Consider the following 22,129-nt stretch of genomic DNA (forward strand, 5'->3'; position numbering starts at 1 on the left):
GGGAGGATTGGGGGGGGATTTGTGTTAGGAGGGGAAATTGGAGGGTGGGGGGTTTGTGCTTTGAGGGGGGATTTGGAGGTAGGAGAGGATTTATGCTCAGAGGGGAAATTTGACAGGTAGAGGATTTGTACTAGGAGGGGACATTTGGGGGAAAAGAGGATTTGAGCTGGTAGGGGGGATGGTGGAGGGCAAAGATTTGTGCTGGGGATGAGGGTATGTGTGCTAGGAGGGGAAGGTAGACAAGGATTAGTGCTGGGAGGGGGGGGGGGGTTTGGGCAGGGGGAGGGGTATGTGCTAGGAGGGGGGGTTGGACTGGGAGAGGATTTGCACTAGGAGGAGGAAATTTGGGGGTAGCAGTGGTGCACCATTTAGTTTAGGAGGGGAAGGTAGACAAGGATTATTGCTGGGAGGGGGGTTTGGGCAGGGGGAGGGGGTGTGCTAGGAGGGATCTAATCTCCGGAGCGGCTCCCACAGATCTGATCTCCTGAGCGGCTCCCACAGATCTGATCTCCTGAGCGGCTCCCACAGATCTGATCTCCTGAGCGGCTCCCACAGATCTTATCTCCTGAGCGGCTCCCACAGATCTTATCTCCTGAGCGGCTCCCACAGATCTGATCTCCTGAGGGGCTCCCACAGATCTGATCTCCTGAGCGGCTCCCACAGATCTCATCTCCGGAGAGGCTCCCACAGATCTAATCTCCTGAGCTGCTCCCACAGATCGAATCTCCTGAGCGGCTCCCACTGATCTGATCTCCTGAGCGGCTCCCACAGATCTAATCTCCTGAGGGGCTCCCACAGATCTGATCTCCTGAGGGACTCCCACAGATCTGATCTCCTGAGCGGCTCGCACAGATCTGATCTCCTGAGGGGCTCCCACAGATCTGATCTCCTGAGGGACTCCCACAGATCTGATCTCCTGAGCGGCTCGCACAGATCTGATCTCCTGAGGGGCTCCCACAGATCTGATCTCCTGAGGGACTCCCACAGATCTGATCTCCTGAGCGGCTCCCACAGATCTCATCTGCTGAGGGGCTCCCACAGATCTGATCTCCTGAGGGACTCCCACAGATCTGATCTCCTGAGCGGCTCGCACAGATCTGATCTCCTGAGGTGCTCCCACAGATCTGATCTCCTGAGGGACTCCCACAGATCTGATCTCCTGAGCGGCTCGCACAGATCTGATCTCCTGAGGGGCTCCCACAGATCTGATCTCCTGAGCGGCTCCCACAGATCTCATCTGCTGAGCGGCTCCCACAGATCTAATCTCCTGAGCGGCTCCCACAGATCTCATCTCTTGAGCGGCTCCCACAGATCTGATCTCCTGGGTGGCTCCCACAGATCTGATCTCCTGAGCGGCTCCCACAGATCTGATCTCCTGAGCGGCTCCCACAGATCTGATCTCCTGGGTGGCTCCCACAGATCTGATCTCCTGAGCGGCTCCCACAGATCTAATCTCCTGAGCGGCTCCCACTGAGTGCAGGATGGGGACAAGGGAGATGCGGGTGACCGGGTAGCAGTGCAGATCCCAACACCCCCATTGGATGATCTCCTGACAAATGAGAGAGGTGGAGCCACCTACAATATACAGGGAGGTACTAGAGCAGGCTGGGTGTTTCAGCTTAATACAGCAACAAATGTAAGGCATGTGGAAAATGGCGCTTTTAAGGAGGGGGGGGGGGATGGGGCGTTGGAGGGGGGGGTTGCATTCAGAAGTGAGAGATGAAGAGGGGTGAAAGTGAGATGTGGATAGGGGATGCAAAGGTAAGCAGCTGTAGAAGAAGGCTACACTCTATACTCTCTATGCAGCGCACCCCTGAACTCTGCAGTCTGTATGCAACACATCGCACTCTGAATGTAGCGCACCTCTGAATTCTGCACTCCGTATGCAGCGCATCCCTGAACTCTACATGCAGCACACCCCTGAACTCTGCACTCTGTATGGAGCGCACCCCCATGAATAACCCCCCCACATATTCTGCACTCTATATGCAGCGCACCCCTGAACTCTGCACACTGTATGCAGCGCACCCCTGAACTCTGCATGCAGAGCACCCCTGAACGATACACTCTGTATGCAGCGCATCCCTGAAATCTATATGCAGCACACCCCTGAACTCTGCACTCTGTATGGAGCGCACCCCTGTGAATAATCCCCCACATATTCTGCACTCTATATGCAGCGCACCCCTGAACTCTGCACACTGTATGCAGCGCACCCCTTAACTCTGCACACTGTATTCAGCACACCCCTGAACACTGCACTCTGTGTGTAACCCCTCCCCCCCGAACGCTGCACTCTGTATGCAGCTCACCCCTGAACTCTGCACTCTGTATACAGCGCACCCCTGAACTCTGCACTCTCTATGTAGTGCACCCCTTAACCCTGTACTCTTTATGCAGTGCATCCCTGAACTCTGTATGCAGCGCACCCCTGAACTTTGCACTCTGTATGCAGTGCATCCCTGAACTCTGTACTCTGTATGCAGCACACCCCTTAACTCTGTACAATGTATGCAGCACACCCCTGAACACTGCACTCTGTATGTAACCCCCCCCCCTGAACTCTGTATGTAGTGTACCCCTGAACTCTGCACTCTGTACTTAGTGCACCCCTGAACTCTGCACTGTGTGTAAATCCCCCCCCCTCAAATGCTGCACTCTGTGTGTAACCCTTCCAAACTCTGCACTCTGTACATAATACACTCCTGGTATTTATTGCCCTTTTAAGACCCCCCCCCCCCCCATTGCTAGTTTAATGCGGTTTGGAGGGGGGGGGGGTGGTTTGGTTGAGTTCCTGCACCTATTTTCTGAGAAAAAAACCACATAACGTAACCCATAGCAACAAACTGACATTTTTCATGCACAGGTTTAGAAATGAAAGTGGGGATCTGATTGGTTCTGGGCAGACAGTGCGCTCGTCTCATCGGCACAAAGTCCCAAACTGTAAAATGAAGAAAAACAAAATACGACTACAATTCAGGAAAGGCTCCAGCTACATAAAATCTGAGAAACAATGGAAAAGGCGGAAATATAAGGTAAAGCAGGAAGAGTAGAAGTGGGGAACGTTACTATGTCTGGACAGTAAGAAAACACAGCGATCTAAGCGGCACTACGGTATGCCATGCGATTCCAGAGCAGACATGGATCGGTGCCACCGGCCCGGCGTTCTGTTGTTCTTCAGCCTCTCTGAAGGTTAAATCAATAATGCCGCTTCCTCCACAGACGGAGCCCAGCCAGGTCCGGGTGCTAATTAACTACAATGCTGTTCATAAGACTCCGCCAAGAAAGTCCACACAAAGCCAGCGACTTTCAAGAGCTCTAAAGTGGAACGCCAGACAAAGGGTTTTCGTTACCTACTTCTAAATCAGACGAGTTATCTCACCATACACTGATAGATTTTTATTTTTTTTTTAACCGCTTGCCGACAGATATTCTGCGGCAGGCTGGCTCAGCTGCGCGAATCGACGTATGGGTGTGTCAGTTCGCGGGAGCGGTCCTGGGGGCGAGCGCTCACCGCCCACCCCGACTAGGCAGCGAAGATGCCGATCCACAGGACTCTGTGATCATTTCAGAGAGAAGAACGGTCTGCTGTGTTTACAACAGCTGACTGTTGTTCTCTCTCTATGGGGAGCGATCACGGGTGCCGCCAGGCACCCGCGATCGTTCCCCGCTGCGAGATAAGAACGGTCAGCCGTTGTAAGCACAGCAGACCGTTGTTCTCTCAGAAATGATCACAGAGCGCCTGTGATCCTTCTATATAGGATCACAGGTCTCTATGATCATTTCACTAGCCACGCCCCCATGGAGTTAGAAAACACCCCCTAGGCTCACACTTAACCACCCTTTGATCACCCCTGGATTAACCCCTTCCCTGCCACGCCCCGCCCCTGCAAGAATCTGCTTTCTGAAAATACTAGTTGCCTTGCTTCATTACCACCTGATTCCCTAACCTGGACCAGTTCACACCATGGCATATTATGTGCACTACATTGCAGGATCACAGCATGCTAACGGTACATAAAAATGAGCATTTATGAACCTCTTCACATCAGTGAATTGCATGAGAGCCAAGGCTTTTTTCTCAGTGGGAATGCGGGGGAACACGGTTCCGGCACCTCCAACACTGAATGTAGTTTATGGCGAGGTATGCTAGAGGGTCTATTGGTGCTGGCTGCAGGGGGATCGATTGTTGCTGGTGGGGATCTATTTTTTTAAAGGATGTCTATTGTTGTTGAGTAGGTCCATTGTTGTTGGCTGGAGGGGTCTTTTGTTGCTGGGGGGGGGTCAATTGTTGCTGGGAGAGGGATCTATTGTTGAGGGAGAGGTCTATTGTTCCTGGCTGCCGGAGGGTCTATTGATGCTGGCTGCAGAGAGATCTGTTGTTGCTGCGTAGGGTCTGTTGCTGGGGTGGTTTTTTTTGCGGGGGGGGGGGGTGTCCATTGTTGCTGGGGGTTGGTCTGTTGTTGTGTGGTGGGTCTGTTGTTGTTGGTGCCATCTAATGTTGCTGGGGTCTATCAAATTCTATACAAATTACTTAGTAGCACAAAATGATACTTGGTTCCGCTTTCTCTAAAAGGGGTGGTACTGGGAGGTGGGTAGGGGTGGAGCCAAGAGGCAGTGCTCAGAGGTGGGTAGGGAGCAGGAGGGTCTATTGCTGCTGGCTGTGGGGGATCTATAGTTGCTGGTGGGGGGGGTCTATTTTTTTTTAAGGATGTCTATTGTTGAGTAGGTCTATTGTTGTTGGCTGGGGGGTCAGCTGTTGCTTGGAGGGATCTATTGTTGAGGGAGAGGTCTATTGTTGCTGGCTGCTGGAGGGTCTATTGATGCTGGCTGCAGGGAGATCTGTTGTTGCTGCTGAGGGTCTATTGCTGGGGTGGTATTTTGCTGCGGGGGAGGGGGTCCATTGTTGCTGGGGGTCGGTCTATTGTTGTGTGGGGATCTATTGTTGCTGTGGTGATGATACTTGGCTCTGTGTTCTCTCAAAGGGGTGGTACTGGGAGGTGGGAAGGGGGTGGAGCCAAGAGACAGTGCTCAGAGGTGGGTAAAGGGCAGAAGGGTCTATTGATGCTGGCCGCGGGGATCTATTGAAGCTGGTGGGGATCTTTTTTTTACGTGGGTTTATTGTTGCTGAGTAGATCTATTGTTGTTAGCTGGGGGTCATTTGTTGCTGGGAGGGATCTATTGTTGAGGGAGAGGTCTATTGTTGCTGTCTGCCGGAGGCTCTATTGATGCTGGCTGCAGGGAAATCTGTTGTTGCTGCTGAGGGTCTATTGCTGGGTGGCATTTTTTTGCAGGGGGGGGTCCATTGTTGCTGGGGATTGGTCTGTTGTTGTGTGGGGGATCTATTGTTGCTGTGGCGGGGTCTGTTGTTGCTGGGGGATTCTAATGTTGCTGGGGTCTATCAAATTCCATACAAATTACTTAGTAGCACAAAATGATACTTGGCTCTGTATTCTCTCAAAGGGGTGGTACTGGGAGGTGGGTAGGGGGTGGAGCCAAGAGACAGTGCTGAGAGGTGGATAGGGGGCAAAGTTCCTGCACCTATTCTCTGAGAAAAAAAAGCCTTGATAAGCACACAGGATTTCAAATGCCTGCTAGAAGATTCTACCCAGCCTGCAGCAACATGCCCCCTAAATGATGGGGGGGAGGGGGGGCTGTGATGTGAAGACTTGTTTAGTATCAGGTCTGCAGTCTCTGACCATCTATTGTAACTTGTCTGCAGTCTCTGACCATCTTCTGTATCATGTCTAAAGTCTGTGACCATCTCATGTTTGCAGTCTCTGACATCTCTTGTATCATTTCTGCAGTCTCTGACCATCTTATGTATCATGTCTGCAGTCTCTGAAAATCTCTTGTATCATTTCTGCAGTCTCTGACCATCTTCTGTGCCCTACGCACTGTAGGAGAACCTCTGCCAGGATCACACCATTCCTAGTTTTCAAAATCTTCTGGAACATGAACATGAGTGTGGGTAATGTCCCCCTTCTCTCTTCTATCCATGAAGGTCATTGATGCATATTGGCCTTCACACCTACAAATGTTTACTTACCAAACCCAACCACACTCATCATCATGTCTACATGAAATTATGTCTACTGTCACTGACCATCTCCTGTATCATGTCTGCAGTCTCTGACCATCTTATGTATCATGTCTGCAGTCTCTGACAATCTCTTGTATCATTTCTGCAGTCTCTGACCATCTCTTGTATCATTTCTGCAGTCTCTGACCATCTTCTGTGCCATGCCCATAGTATCTGACCATCTCCCATTCACTGTCCATAATCTTTGACTATATACTGTTGTGGCTGTTGTCTTTGACACGGAATATTTACTGAATTTATTATGTGGCCCTTGCGTGATGTTAGGGGCCCAACTTAAGGCCCAATAACCATATCATGAAATTTCCAACCACTGCCATATGCACTGTAGGAGAACCTCTGCCAGGATTCCTAGTTTTCAAAATCCTTGTCCATCTCTTGTATCAAGTCTGCAGTCACTGACCATCTCCTGTATCATGTCTGCAGTCACTGACCATCTTCTGTATCATGTCTGCAGTCTCTGACCATATTTGTGGCCTTCACACCTACAAATATTTACTTACCAAACCACACTTATCATTATGTCTATTTTCATTGACCATCTCTTGTGTCAAGTCTGCAGTCACCGACCATCTTATGTATCATGTCTGCAGCCACTGACCATCTCCTGTCTCATGTCTGCAGTCTCTGACCATCTCTTGTATCAAGTCTGCAGTCATTGACCATCCCTTGTATCAAGTCTGCAGTCTCTGACCATCTCATGTATCATGTCTGCAGTCACTGACCATCCCTTGTATCAAGTCTGCAGTCTCTGACCATCTCTTGTATCATGTCTGCAGTCTCTGACCATCCCTTGTATCAAGTCTGCAGTCTCTGACCATCTCTTGTATCATGTCTGCAGTCTCTGACCATATTTGTGGCCTTCACACCTACAAATATTTACTTACCAAACCACACTTATCATTATGTCTACTTTCATTGACCGTCTGCAGTCTCCGACCATCTCCTGTATTAAGTCTGCAGTCTCCGACCATCTCCTGTATCAAGTCTGCAGTCTCTGACCATCTCCTGTATCAAGTCTGCAGTCTCTGACCATATCCTGTATCAAGTCTGCAGTCTCTGACCATCTCCTGTATCAAGTCTGCAGTCTCCGACCATCTCCTGTATCAAGTCTGCAGTCTCTGACCATCTCCTGTATCAAGTCTGCAGTCTCTGACCATCTCCTGTATCAAGTCTGCAATCTCCGACCATCTCTTGTATCATGTCTGCAGTCTCTGACCATATTTGTGGAATTCACACCTACAAATATTTACCTACAAAACCCAACCACACTTATCATTATGTCTACATGACATGATGTCTACTTTCACTGACCATCTCTTGTGTCAAGTCTGCAGTCTCTGACCATCTTATGTATCATGTCTGCGGCCACTGACCATCTCCTGTCTCATGTCCGCAGTCTCTGACCATCTCTTGAATCAAGTCTGCAGTCACTGACAATCTCCTGTATCAAGTCTGCAGTCTCTGACCATCTCTTTTCTTAAGCCTGCATTCTCTGACCATCTCATGCATCATGTCTGCAATCACTGACCATCTTCTTTACCATGTCTAAAGTCTCTGACCATCACTTGTATCATGTCTGCAGTCTCTGACCATATTTGTGGCCTTCATACCTACAAATATTTACTTACCAAACCCAACCACACTTATCATCATGTCTACATGACATGATGTCTACTTTCACTGACCATCTCTTGTATCGAGTCTGCAGTCTCTGACCATCTTATGTATCATGTCTGCGGCCACTGACCATCTCCTGTCTTATGTCTGCAGTCCCTGACCACCTCTTGTATCAAGTCTGCAGTCACTGACAATCTCCTGTATCATGTCTGCAGTCTCTGACCATCTCTTTTATCAAGCCTGCAGTCTCTGACCATCTTCTGAACCATGTCTAAAGTCTCTGACCATCACTTGTATCAAGTCTGCAGTCTCTGACCATATCCTGTATCAAGTCTGCAGTCTCTGACCATCTCCTGTATCAAGTCTGCAGTCTCCGACCATCTCCTGTATCAAGTCTGCAGTCTCTGACCATCTCCTGTATCAAGTCTGCAGTCTCTGACCATCTCCTGTATCAAGTCTGCAGTCTCTGACCATCTCCTGTATCAAGTCTGCAGTCTCTGACCATCTCCTGTATCAAGTCTGCAGTCTCCGACCATCTCTTGTATCATGTCTGCAGTCTCTGACCATATTTGTGGAATTCACACCTACAAATATTTACCTACAAAACCCAACCACACTTATCATTATGTCTACATGACATGATGTCTACTTTCACTGACCATCTCTTGTGTCAAGTCTGCAGTCTCTGACCATCTTATGTATCATGTCTGCGGCCACTGACCATCTCCTGTCTCATGTCCGCAGTCTCTGACCATCTCTTGAATCAAGTCTGCAGTCACTGACAATCTCCTGTATCAAGTCTGCAGTCTCTGACCATCTCTTTTCTTAAGCCTGCATTCTCTGACCATCTCATGCATCATGTCTGCAATCACTGACCATCTTCTTTACCATGTCTAAAGTCTCTGACCATCACTTGTATCATGTCTGCAGTCTCTGACCATATTTGTGGCCTTCATACCTACAAATATTTACTTACCAAACCCAACCACACTTATCATCATGTCTACATGACATGATGTCTACTTTCACTGACCATCTCTTGTATCGAGTCTGCAGTCTCTGACCATCTTATGTATCATGTCTGCGGCCACTGACCATCTCCTGTCTTATGTCTGCAGTCCCTGACCACCTCTTGTATCAAGTCTGCAGTCACTGACAATCTCCTGTATCATGTCTGCAGTCTCTGACCATCTCTTTTATCAAGCCTGCAGTCTCTGACCATCTTCTGAACCATGTCTAAAGTCTCTGACCATCACTTGTATCATGTTTGCAGTCTCTGACCATCTCTTTTATCAAGCCTGCAGTCTCTGACCATCTTCTGAACCATGTCTAAAGTCTCTGACCATCTCATGCATCATGTCTGCAATCATTGACCATCTTCTTTACCATGTCTAAAGGCTCTGACCATCACTTGTATCATGTTTGCAGTCTCTGACCATCTCTTGAGGCCCAACAACCAAATCATGAAAGTTTCCAACCACTGCTCTACGCACTGTAGGAGAACCTCTGCCAGGATCACACCATTCCTAGTTTTCAAAATCTTCTGGAACATGAGTGTGGGTAATGTCCCCCTTCTCTCTTCTATCCCTGAAGGTCATTGAGGCATATTGGCCTTCACACCTACAAATATTTACTTACCAACCCAACCACACTCCGTTGTGCGGGATTTCAATTTTTTTTAAATCCAGATTTTCCTGGGGTCGTCATCATTCTTCACATTGTTGATGTAGCGGGGAACAAGCGATAATGAGATTTTGATTTTGTGTGAATTTGCCCCTCGGGGTACATGAAACGTTCAGCTATTGTTATGATAAGAGCCACGCGGCCAACTGGCCAGCTTCACACCTCTCCATTGTACACATAAATCATGTGTTCTCACCCCGTGCTGGAGCCGCAGGAAATCAGTGCATGATCCTGGAATGCTGTGAGCTGTATAATGTGGCCCCGTTCCATATACATCCCCCCTACCCCTCCCCCTCCTTTAAATACAAAGTAGAGGGTGATACAATGGCTGGATCGGTCTGGGTCCTGCCAGTTAGATCTGCAATTGCAGTGCGCTCTTCTAAGATGGAAATTGTATATCAGGAGAACCCAACAAAAATTAGAGGGTTTTTAAGTGTACCAGGGAGGTAGATAAGATCCAAAATTCCATCCTAAAGTTATACTAAACACACACACTGTGTAATTTACATTGTCCCTTCTATTTCTGTATGGGGATGATGGCACTGTGGTTACTTTAATTTAAAAAAAAACATCGAAGTACCTCTATGCCAGTGATGGCGAACTTTGGCACCCCAGATGTTTTGGAATTACATTTCCCATGATGCTCATGCACTCTGCAGTGTAGTGGAGCATCATGGGAAATATAGTTCCAAAACATATGGGGTGTCAAGGTTCGCCATCACTGCTCTATGCTAATCGATATACAGCTGTCACATGACCTAGTTCTCTCCCAGCCTGTCTGCAGGGAAACATAAGCAGGAGGAGCTTCTAGTCCTCTGCTGCTGGTCACACGTTCAACATAAAAATATAAAAAAACAGCCTTTGGGATACAGAATAAACATAAATAATTCATATCAGCAAACTGTCTTAAATTGTCATACAAATATATATTATTTTTTGGCAATAACATGGTGTGGGCGGATTTCTGCCAGTCACAGGCTGTGTCACGCCCCTTCAGTCCGTGTTTTAGAATAAGAGGGAGGTGAAGCCTCCATCAATCTACATATTATATCCTGCCCCCTATTGTGTTTACCTGGTTAGTGGGCATGGAGGAGGAGGGAGAGTGTGAGCTGTAATTTACCACTGTGTATACGCCCACATGTCTGCCTCTGTACCAGGGGTCTTCAAACTATGGCCCTCCAGTTGTTCAGGAACTACAATTCCCATCATGCCTACTCATGTCTGTAAATGTCAGAGTTTTACAATGCCTCATGGGATGTGTAGCTCTGTAACAGCTGGAGGGCCGTAGTTTGAGGATCCCTGCCCTATACTATTACTCACATGGGCTGCTCAGATGTGATAGGGAAGAAATGCTCAGGATAAAAATTCACTGAAAACTGAGCATGTGCAGAGTTGCCAACACTGCTCTGCAAAATCCCCAACTGCATTGAGGACATGGACAGAAGGGGGAGATAGAGAGCAGCAGGATCAACCACATTTTTTATTTTTTTTTGCAGAATACAGAAAACTAATCTTATAGTGACTGAGTTGAGTATGAACAGGATGTAATACACCATTTATTGATCATTTTTATGATATGACCCTTACATATACCCAGTGAAGTGACTAAACTCATAGATATGCAAAGCCTATTGCATTAGGGTGTGCACCCAAAAGCTCAAACACACACGCCTTTCTTTGCAGCAGAATGTACACAGGATCTCTCAGCTCTGAAAAGCAGGGGGCGGAGACTGAAATCACATTAGTGAGGAGAGAGAGGAGTCACCATTTTTCTCTTGGTGTCAGGAAAACTTGTCAGAAGTGTCTCTGACCATCTTCTGTATCATGTCTGCAGTCTCTGACCATCTTCTGCATCATATCTGCAGTCTCTGACCATCTCATGTATCATGTCTGCAGTCTCTGACCATCTCTTGTATAATGTCTGCAGTCTCTGACCAACTCTTGCATCAAGTCTGCAGTCTCTGACTATCATTTGTATCATGTCTGCAGTCTCTGACCATTTCTTATATCATGTCTGCAGTCTCTGACAATCTCTTGTATCATATCTGCAGTCTCTGACCATCTCTTGTATCATGTCTGCAGTCTCTGACCATCTCTTGTATCATGTCTGCAGTCTCTGACCATTTCCTGTATCATGTCCGCAGTCTCTGACCATCTCTTGTATCATGTCCGCAGTCTCTGACCATCTTCTGTATCATGTCTAACGTCTCTGACCATCTCTTGCATCATGTCCGCAGTCTCTGACCATCTCTTGTATCATGTCCGCAGTCTCTGACCATCTCTTGCATCATGTCTGCAGTATCTGACCATCTTCTGTACACTGTCCATGATCTTTGACTGCATTCTGTTGTGGCTGTTGTCTTTAAAACTGAATATTTAATGCTGCTGATAGCAAAGGAAGGAGGCAACAGACAGAAATTACACTTAGTGCTCTGGATTGAGACAAGTATACACTATAAAGAGATATGTTTTGTCCAGATTTCATATCTGAGGTTACCACTTTAAAGCAGAGCTCCACCCAAAAGGGGAAGTTCCACTTTAAGGCCTCCCCCCGCCCCCCTCCTCTTCTCCAAATTGCACTTTTTTTTTTTTTTCTTGGGGGGGGGGGGGTGCTGGTACCTGGTTTTGACAGATACATGCTCACACTTCTTCTTGGATCACTTTGTTCTCCTCTCCCCCTCCCTCCGCAGTCTTCTGGGGCACGTCACCCAGACTCTGGGACCATTCACATTGTGCAGCAAGGCTCACACATGAGCAGCTGGCTTCCAGCTGCGAAGTCGCATGCTGTCACAGCCGGGTGCCCACAGTTGAGATGCCGGCGCCGGGGAGAGAAGACTGAGAAAAGGGACTGCTCAGGTGAGCACAGCACTGGATCTTGGGACAGAGGAAACATTGCTTCTCTTTAGAGCTGCATGATTAATCTTTAACCACTTTACCCCCGGAGGATTTGGCTGCTCAATGACCAGGCCCTATTTTGCGATTCGGCACTGCGTGACTTTAACAGACAATTGCGCGGTCGTGCGACGCTGTACCCAAATTAAATTGACGTCCTTTTTTTCCCACAAACAGAGCTTTCTTTTGGTGTTATTTTATCACCTGTGCGATTTTTATTTTTTGCGCTATAAATAAAAAAATAAAACGACAATTTTGAAAAAAATAACAATATTTTTCACATTTTTCTATATGAAATTCTCAAAAAAAAATGTAAAAATTAATTTTTTTAACATTTTAGACCAATTTGTTTTCTGCTACATATTTTTGGTAAAAAAACAAAATCGCAATAACCGTATTTTGATTGGTTTGCGCAAAAGTTAATGCGTTTACTAACTACGGGAAAGAATTGTCATTTTTATTGTTTTTTTTTTTAACTAGTAAAGGCGGCAATCTGCGTTTTTTTTTTTTTTCCGGGACTGCGACATTGTGGCGGACAGATCGGACCCCTGACTGACTTTTTTACACTTTTGGGGGGACCAGTGACATTACTACAGTAATCAGTGCTATAAATATGCACTGATACTGTAATAATGACACTGGCAGGGAACTTTATTGGTGATCAAGGGGTTAAGTGTGTCCCTAGGGGCGTGATTCTAACTGTGGAGGGGGGGGCGTGGCTTGTGATGTAACCACAGAGACATACTATCTTATATAGCAGGATCACATAGCCTCTGTGCTTACATCAGGGAGAATGCCCAGGAGCAGCTGACTGCCACAGTAAATAGTCGTGCGGCGGTCGGCAAGTGGTTAAAAAAATTGGTGTCAGGCACGAACTGAGGAAAGCCGATCAATGGCACTTCCTATTTACTAAGTGACCAGCTGTAATTGGACACAGTTGGACACATGGTAAAGAGCCTACGTCATAGGCTCTACATCATAGCCTCTAGTATTCTATGCCTATGCACATTGGATGCTTGTAAGTGTATCTTTGGCTTTTTATTAATAAAAGTTTTTAGCAGTTTTACACTGTCGGTTTTGCCTGGCTTGTTCCTCCATGTATGACTGTGAGAGATCCATGGCTTCCATTTGAGAAGCTCTGGCTACCTTCCTAAACATCCGGTGTTCCAGCTTCTTTTTGGGAGTTTACAGATATACCAGCCTGTATGGCCCATATACTATAGGGTATTTTGGGTCCATACCCTCCGGTGAGCGCATTTATTGATTTTTGGTGTGGGGACCCCTGTCACAGTTTACCGTCACCTATGAATTTGGATGCACATGCTTTCTTTTTTCACTTGGGACTTATTTTATGAACTTTTTATTCATTGTATTTACATGTGGCAACACATTTGATCACCATTAGTAATGTTTGTTTATAGGTGACACACATCTGATTACTTTATGAAAATTGTTATTTACATATGGTAACACCCTCTTCAGTGTTCCTGGCCCCTCCCTCCTGGTGAGTGCCCCCACAGCAAGCAGCTTGCTATGGAGGCATCTGAGCCGAGTCACAGCTCCGTGTATCCATTCAGACATGGAGCTGCGGCCCGATCCTGCCCCCTTTTTTTCCTCATTGGCTGACTGACTTTGATTGGAGCCAATGGTGCCGCTGCTGTGTTTCAGCCAATCAGGAGGGAGAGTCCCGGGGTGGTCAAGGCATTCGTGGACATCGCTGGATAAAGGTGGGCTCAGGTAAGTATTAGGGGAGTTGAGGGGGGCTGCTGAACACAGAAGGCTTTTTAGCTTAATGCAATGAATGCATCAAGATTAAAAACCTTCTGACTTTACAACCACTTTAAATACCACCAAATGAAAGTTCTATTTGTGTGGAAAAAAAAATGATAAAAATTTAATTTGGGTAAAGTGTTGCATGACCACGCAACTTTCATTCAAAGTGTGACAGGGCTGAAAGCTGAAAATTGGCCTGGGCAGGAAGTGGAAAGTGCCCGGTAGGCAAGTGGTTAACTACCTTTTGTCTAATATGGAATCAGTTTTATTTCCAGCTACTGGAAACGTTCTGTATCTTATAGTAACCAACACATCATACAAACAGGACTTTTAAGGTGCTAGAGTGATATACCCATAAATTCATTAACCACTTTACAACCGGAGGATTTTGCTGTCTTCCGTCCAGGCCACTTTTTGCGATTCGGCGCTGTGCGACTTCAACTGACAATTGCGCGGTCGTGCAACGCCGTACCCAAACGAAATTTACGTCCTTTTTCTCCCACAAACAGAGCTTTCTTTTGGTGGTATTTGATCACCTGTGCGATTTTTACTTTTTGCGCTATAAACAAAAAAAGAGCGTTTATTTTGAAAAAATAACAATATTTTTCACATTTTTTTATATGAAATTCCCCCCAAAAAAGATGTAAAAACCAATTTTTTTAAAAGTTTTTTGCCAATTTGTTTTATGCTACATATGTTTGGTAAAAAAAATCGCAATAAGCGTATTTTGATTGGTTTGCGCAAAAGTTATTGCGTTTACTAACAAAGGGAAAGATTTCTGTCATTTTTGGTGTTTTTTTTTTAACGCGTAATGGCGGCGATCTGCGATTTTTTTTGCGGGACTGCGACATTGCGGCGGACAGACCGGACCCCTGACTGACATTTTTGACACTTTTGGGGGTACCAGTGACATTACTGCAGTAATCAGTGCTATATATATGCACTGTTACTGTAAAAATGACACTGGCAGGGAAGGGGTTAATTTTATTGGAGAGGGAGGGGTTAATGTATGCCTGGTGCTTACTGACGTGTAGGGGGGGAGGTGACTATGTGATTCATGGACAGATCGGATGTCCAGCTATGCTGAACAGTCCGATCTGTCACTCCCTGTCACTATGGAGATCCGCCCGCTGTGTTTACACACAGCGGGCGGATCTCCAGACTCGATCCCCGACGATCGGGTAAGAGCAGCGGCGATCGCCGCTGCTCCTCCCCTGGCCCGACTCCCGCTGTGAATGAAAACAGCGGGAGCGAGCCTCCGGCGGCGCGCAAGCGCCGCCCAGAAGGGGAGGAGTCCAGTCACGTTAATACTACGTGACTGGACGGGAACGAGCCACACTGCCGCAGTACTATTACCGTAAGCGGTAGTAAAGTGGTTAAATACCAAAAAATATATTTTTTTATTAATCAAAGACTCTTAAAAAAACATAAAATATAAAAATATAGATAGAGTAAAGATCAACAGACCATTTTGAAGTGCATTCAACAAAAATCCCCCCATGCCTATTCTCTGTTTAACACAACTACATTCAATATACAAATATGATATTCCAAAGTATTTGTAGTCCAAAAAACCTAGATTTCATTGGTGGAATGAGGGCAGCCTTCTCTACGCGTTTCACAGACTCTTGATCTGGTTCCTCAGGAGACAGAGACAGGTTCATCTAGAATTTCATAGCAAAAACAATGATTAGACGTATATAGCTTTGGTCATATTTGAACACAGAAGACTGGCAATACAGATTATTTTCTTATATGATGATAACCTAGTAAACCAAAAAAATAACTAGCACTTGATGGGGGAATTGCATATTTCATATTCTCTTCTTCTTCTTATTGGCTCACAATATATAATAATGAATTCTAAACCTGGTTGAAGTGGAGCTCCATCCAAAACGGGAAGTTCCGCTTGTTTTCACCCTCCCTCCACTGCCACATTTGGCACTTTTTGGGGGGGAAGGGGGAGTGGGTACCTGGTTTTAACAGGTGACCAATTCCAGCTCAGATTGCCACGGCGAACTGAGCCAGAAGTTCGGCCCCCTCCTTCCCCTGCATTCTTCTGGGACTCATCACAGGTCCCAGAAGACTATAAGACCGTTCACAAAGTGCAGCATGATTTGCGCAAGTGCAATAGGAAATAGGCTGTGAAGCCGCAAGGCTTAACTTCCTGTTTCCCTTACTAGAGATGTCTGTACCCAAAGCCGATTGAAGAGCCGCCTCAGGTGAGGACATTACAGGATCCCTGGACAGGTAAGTGCCCTTATTTTAAAAGCCAGCAGCTAAAACATGTAAGATCTCATATCAGAGCTTGCAATCATGCATGCATCTGATCACCTGTGTGCCACGCTGTATGGAAAGCAGACGGGACTCCATGGCAGAAACAGCATCTTTAGTTAAGTACTCTTGTTATATTTTCTAATATTATCCGTATCTGTCATTAGTACTACCGTGTATCCCCGAAAATAAGACCGGGTCTTATATTAATTTTTGGCTACAAAAAACACACTAGGGCTTATTTTCAGGGGGTGTATTATTTATTTACGGTACGTGCAATAATTTACATTTATTCAAAAACAGTCACGTCATCATGACGCTCCTAAAGTGGTTGAAACCCTAACAAAAAAAAAATTCTGATGCTTTAGGGCATGATAGACAGCACAGTGTACTGTGTCATTTACCCCTCTCTTTGTTCTAAAAAACCTGGAATAAAACAATAAAAGGTTTTTAAAAAATGTCCTGTGTCCCCTGTCAGCTCAGGAGTCAGCATTAGGACATTCTGTAATCCCAAAAATAAACCTTGGTCAAAATCAGTTTTGTAAAAAGATTATAGAATGTGCAGTGTGTCTTCTTTTGTATTTTTAAGCACCGTTGGGTGCTCACATGACCCACCGGAACTCTTCTTCCCAGCTTTGAGCACTGCAGAGTAAGGGGCCGCTGACGTCAACCGGGAGGAGAGCAGAAGATCTATGGCAGGTCATGTGAGCACCCAGCAGCACTGTAAATAAGGTATATTCCACAATAAAGTTACAAAAGGAGACACACTGCATTTTATCTTTTTACAAAATGGATTGCATATTTTTACAATGACTTTAACTAGGGCTTATTTTCGGGTAGGGCTTATTTTCAGGGAAACAGGGTATTAAAAAAAAGTTATACTTTTAAGTATTTGTGTGATCTCACTTTGCGCATATCAAATACAACTCCAAAAATGTAAACAATCACATGATTGTGATAAAACAGCACTCCACATAAAAAGGGAATTTTTTTTGGTCCATTGCGTGAACTATATAATACTTTGCTCTTAGGTATGGTTTCTTTATTTTACGTTTTTGAAATAGATGACAGATTTGTTTTATTGTTGGTATTTATGGACATTATGTAAAGGACAGTATAAAAAATTCTACAGACAAATTAAAGCATCTCCAGTGCAGATGACCTATAAAAGCCGGAAAGCAAACAAGTGTTTGGGAAAACTTTATTAGTTGCTATGAAAATTCCAGGATGTGACTTCAAACCCTGACTTAGGATATTCTGTTTTTATTGGATCATAAACAGTAAACTGATTTCTGGGTAAGCATGGCTACCAGTGCCTACATTTCTCTATGGGTCTAGGAACTCATTGTAGGATCTTTGTAGGAAGCAATCCCTTTGTGCCACATAACATCTTTTCTCACTTCCTTGGGGAGGGTGGGTATCCATTCATGCAATGAGATGTGCCTTGTGAGAGCTCTGCTGGTGATTCTAACTGGGGATGAGCTTGGGTTTGGCCCAAACTTGGGGTCACTCCTGCCCAATTAACTGGGACCAGGGCATGCCACACTCCACAGCAACATGCACACAAAGTGGCAGGGATGCTTGTGACATCATTGACCCAATATGACCACATAGTGGCAGCTTAGTTCCAGGTTCGGTCCAACCCAAGTTTGGACCAAATCCAAACTCATCCCTAATCCAGATTAACCTCCTGTGGCCACTACTAAAACTTTTTACCCACCTGCTAGCCTGTACTGGATCTTTCTTCTCCGGTACACTGACATCTTCTTGCCACACCAAAGTCAGGCATGACAAAGAGAAACCTGCAAGGGCTATGCATCCTCTGATCACATGGTCAAGATGGCACTGTTTCTCATGCTACCAGGAACAAGGAGGTGGAGGCTAAGCTTGCACATTTCACTCACACTTCTGTAAAAAAATATGGGCAAGGATGTGCTTAACATCATTGACCTACGATGGCCAGATGGTGACAGCTTCCTTACAGGTGTGGTTCAAACCCAGGTTGAGACCAAACTCAAGGTCAATCTTAATCCTGATTAACCTCCTGTTGCCACTGCTAAAACACCTGTACCGACCACCCTGTACCGGATCTCCCTCTCCGCTCCACACGCCAACCTACCTCTCCCTGAGCTCCCTGATCACCCTGACAGTCTCACTGAGGTGACATAGCCGAGCAAGGGGAAATAGGCAGTGGGGTGGGGAAGACTGATTCAGGGGACTCTGCTTCCACAACCAAAGTTAAGTTCGTCAACGAAAATATTTTCGTCAATATTTTCATCAGCAGCATTTTTACAGTGACAAAAACGAAGCTATGAGGCAGGGACGTTTACTCTTTTGAACTAACTTCTGGTTTTCACGGAGCTCCGCCTGCTTCAGCTCCTAGCAAGCAAGTGAGTTTAAACGACTGTTTGGAACCGTCCGTGATGACTGCCAGAGACCAGTTTAGCACTGTTCATTACAGGCAGGCCTTCAGAGTCCCGACGAGACTGTCCCACTCCCGAGTCCTGACTCACCGCTCACATCCAGAGCAGAGAGCAGACTGTGAGTGTGTAGTACTAGTGTATATTATAATTACAGCAGGGCTGAGGGCTCCTCCCAGACAACTGTCCATCCAAAGCACTGTGTGCACATTATTACAGGCCTCCTCTGACCACTGGCAGTGGCATCCAGGGCACTGTGCATTACAGGCCATCCCTCAGACCACCATCCAGCACTGTGCAGCATTTCAGGCCTCCTCTGATCAGTGATCACCGGCATGGCGGCATCCAGAGCACTGTGCATTACAGGCCATCCCTCAAACCTGGGACCACCATCCAGCACTGTGCAGCATTACAGGCCTCCTCAGACCTCCATCCAGAGCATTGTGCAGCATTACAGGCCTCCTCAGACCTCCATCCAGAGCATTGTGCAGCATTACAGGCCTCCTCAGACCTCCATCCAGAGCACTCTGCAGCATTACAGACCTTCAGACCTCTGTCCAGAGCACTGAGCAGCATTACAGGCCTCCTCAGACCATCCAGAGTGGCTAAATCTGTTCAAACCTTAATACCATAAATAATAACATGATATTAGATTTTTAATCCAGGAGTATATATTGAGTTTGGAAATTCTATAGAAATTCTTAAATAATACATTACAATATACCTAAACACATTTGATTTTAGTTGACTAAAATTATTTTATTTGACTAAAATTTATTTATTTATCAACTAAAATACGATGACTAAAATGGGACTACAACTAAAATGGCATTTTACTCAAAATACTATAACTAAAATGAAATCAAAATTCGATGCCAAAATGAACACTGACCACAACCCCATAAATCCCCTATAACCTATCATGACAGAAATGGCTAAAGATATGGGCCAAATTTACACTTGTCATTGGGGTGGTGAAAAGAGAAGGTTAAGGTGTTTTTATCCCCCCCCCCCTTTCCTCCTACCCACCTTAAGCTGCACAGGCAGCCAAATAGGGATGTACAGATCCTACGCCCATGGCAAAAATAATACTCCATGCCACATTTAGCGGGCAGTACTGCGTGCAGAACGTGACCACATCAGAATGTGGGGGTCACATCACAACCTCCTGATTGTAGCGTGGCGGTGGGTGCTTTTAGGGCTTAAAGTGGTTCTAAAGCTTTAAGATTTTTACTTTAATGCATTCTTTGCATTAAGGTAAAAAAACCTTCAGTGTCCAAGATGCCCCACCACCCCCCCCCTTTTACTTACCTGAGCTTGATCTTCATGCAGCATTACATAGTTACATAGTTAGTGAGGTTGAAAAAAGACATCAGTCCATCCAGTTCAACCTATGATGTGTGTGTGTGTTTGCTTTTAACCGTACATTGTATACCCCTGTATGTTGTGGTCTCTGAAGGTGCCCATCTAACAGTTTTTTGAAACTATCAATGCTCCCTGCTGATACGACTGCTTGTGGAAGAGAATTCCACATCCTTACTGCTCTTACAGTGAAGAACCCCTTACGCATTTTAAGGTTAAACCGCCTTTCCTCTAGTTTTAGTGAGTGGCCATGTGTCTTATTGTATCTCCTTTCTCTGAATAGTTTGTTCCTAATGCTAGGGTCGCCAGTACAGTATTTGAACATTGATATCATATCCCCCCTCAGTTGTCTCTTCTCCAGAGAGAATAAGTTCAGTGCTTGTAGTCTTTCCTCATAGCTGATGTCCTCCATTCCCCTAATTATTTTTGTTGCCCTTCTCTGGACTCTTTCCAGTTCCAGCACATCCTTCCTGAGGACCGGTGCCCAGAACTGGACAGCATACTCCAGATGTGGCCGGACCAGAGTCTTGTAGAGTGGGAGAATAATCTCTTTATTTCTGGAGTGAATCCCCTTTTTTATACATCCCAGTATTCTGTTGGCTTTACTTGCAGCGGCTTGGCATTGCATGCCACTGCCAAGCCTGTTGTCCACCAGTACCCCCAAGTCTTTTTCCATCCTAGACTCACCCAGAGGCTCCCCCCCCTAGTGAGTAGCTTGCTTTCTGTTTTTTTGCCCCCAAGTGCATTACTTTACATTTTTCAACATTAAACCTCATCTGCCATGTAGTTGCCCACCCCGTTATTTTGTTCAGGTCTGCTTGTAAGGTTTCCACATCCTGCATAGAAGATATTGGCATGCTTAGTTTAGTATCATCTGCAAATACTGAGATTGTACCAGATATCCCCTCCTCTAGATCATTTATGAATAAATTAAACAGGATTGGTCCCAGGACAGAACCCTGGGGGACCCCAATTTCCACACCCGCCCAATCCGAGTACTCCCCATTAATCACCACCCTCTGGACTCTCCCCTGGAGCTAGTTCTCTATCCAGGTACTCACCTTATGGTCCATACCTACCTTCCTTAGTTTGTACAGTTAGCGTTTGTGGGGAACGGTGTCAAAGGCCTTTGCAAAGTCCAGATACACCACATCCACAGGCTTCCCTTTATCTAGGTGGCAGCTCACTTCATCGTAGAAGGTTAATAGATTGGTTTGGCAAGAACGATTTTTCATAAATCCATGCTGATTGCTACTAATAATACAGTTTTCATTACTAAAGTCTTGTATGTGGTCCCTTAACATCCCCTCCAAAATCTTGCAGACTACAGATGTTAGGCTGACCGGCCTATAGTTCCCCAGGATACACCTCGGCCCCTTTTTAAATATTGGTACCACGTTGGCTTTTTTCCAATCAGCTGGCACCATATCCGTCTGTAAACTATCCTTAAAGATCAAGAATAATGGTCTGGCAATCACCTGGCTGAGCTCTTTAAGAACCCTCGGGTGCAAGCCATCCGGTCCCGGTGATTTATTTATGTTAATTTTCTCTAGTTTAGTTCTAAGTCTATCTTCTGTCAGCCATGGCGGCATTTCCTGAGGTGTATTATTTAGTCCGGCCTTACAAGCTAGGTTTGTGTAGCCCTCCGATTCTTTTGTGAAGACTGAAGAGAAGAAATGATTTAACACTTCCGCCTTTTCTCTGTCCTCAGTGGCCATATTTCCTTTGTCATCTTTTATGGGGCCAATGTGTTCTGGCCTCGCTTTCTTACTGTTTATATACTTAAAGAACTTCTTGGGGTTCTTTTTACTCTCTTCCGCTATATGTCTCTCGTGTTCTATTTTAGCCGCCCTGATTTCGTCTTTACATTTCTTATTACACTCTTTGTAATGCTTAAATGCTGCCAATGACCCCTCAGTCTTGTATTTTTTGAAGGCCTTTTCTTTAGCACTAATATACATTTTTATGTTGGAGTTTAGCCACCCAGGGCATTGTGCACAAGAGC

General features: G+C 45.8%; 1 protein-coding gene across 1 annotated transcript in view; it reads right to left on the reverse strand.

Annotated features, from left to right (window-relative positions):
- Window positions 1-15,561: 15,561 nt before the first annotated feature.
- Window positions 15,562-22,129, reverse strand: part of TMEM218 (transmembrane protein 218) — a gene marked incomplete at its 5' end in the record, with an annotated part of 32,229 nt that continues 25,661 nt past the window's right edge. The window contains 1 exon segment of the mRNA XM_082273345.1: window positions 15,562-15,732.

Source organism: Pelophylax lessonae (genome assembly GCF_965119305.1).
Source record: "Pelophylax lessonae genome assembly, chromosome: 12".
In the NCBI taxonomy this organism is placed as follows: domain Eukaryota; kingdom Metazoa; phylum Chordata; class Amphibia; order Anura; family Ranidae; genus Pelophylax; species Pelophylax lessonae.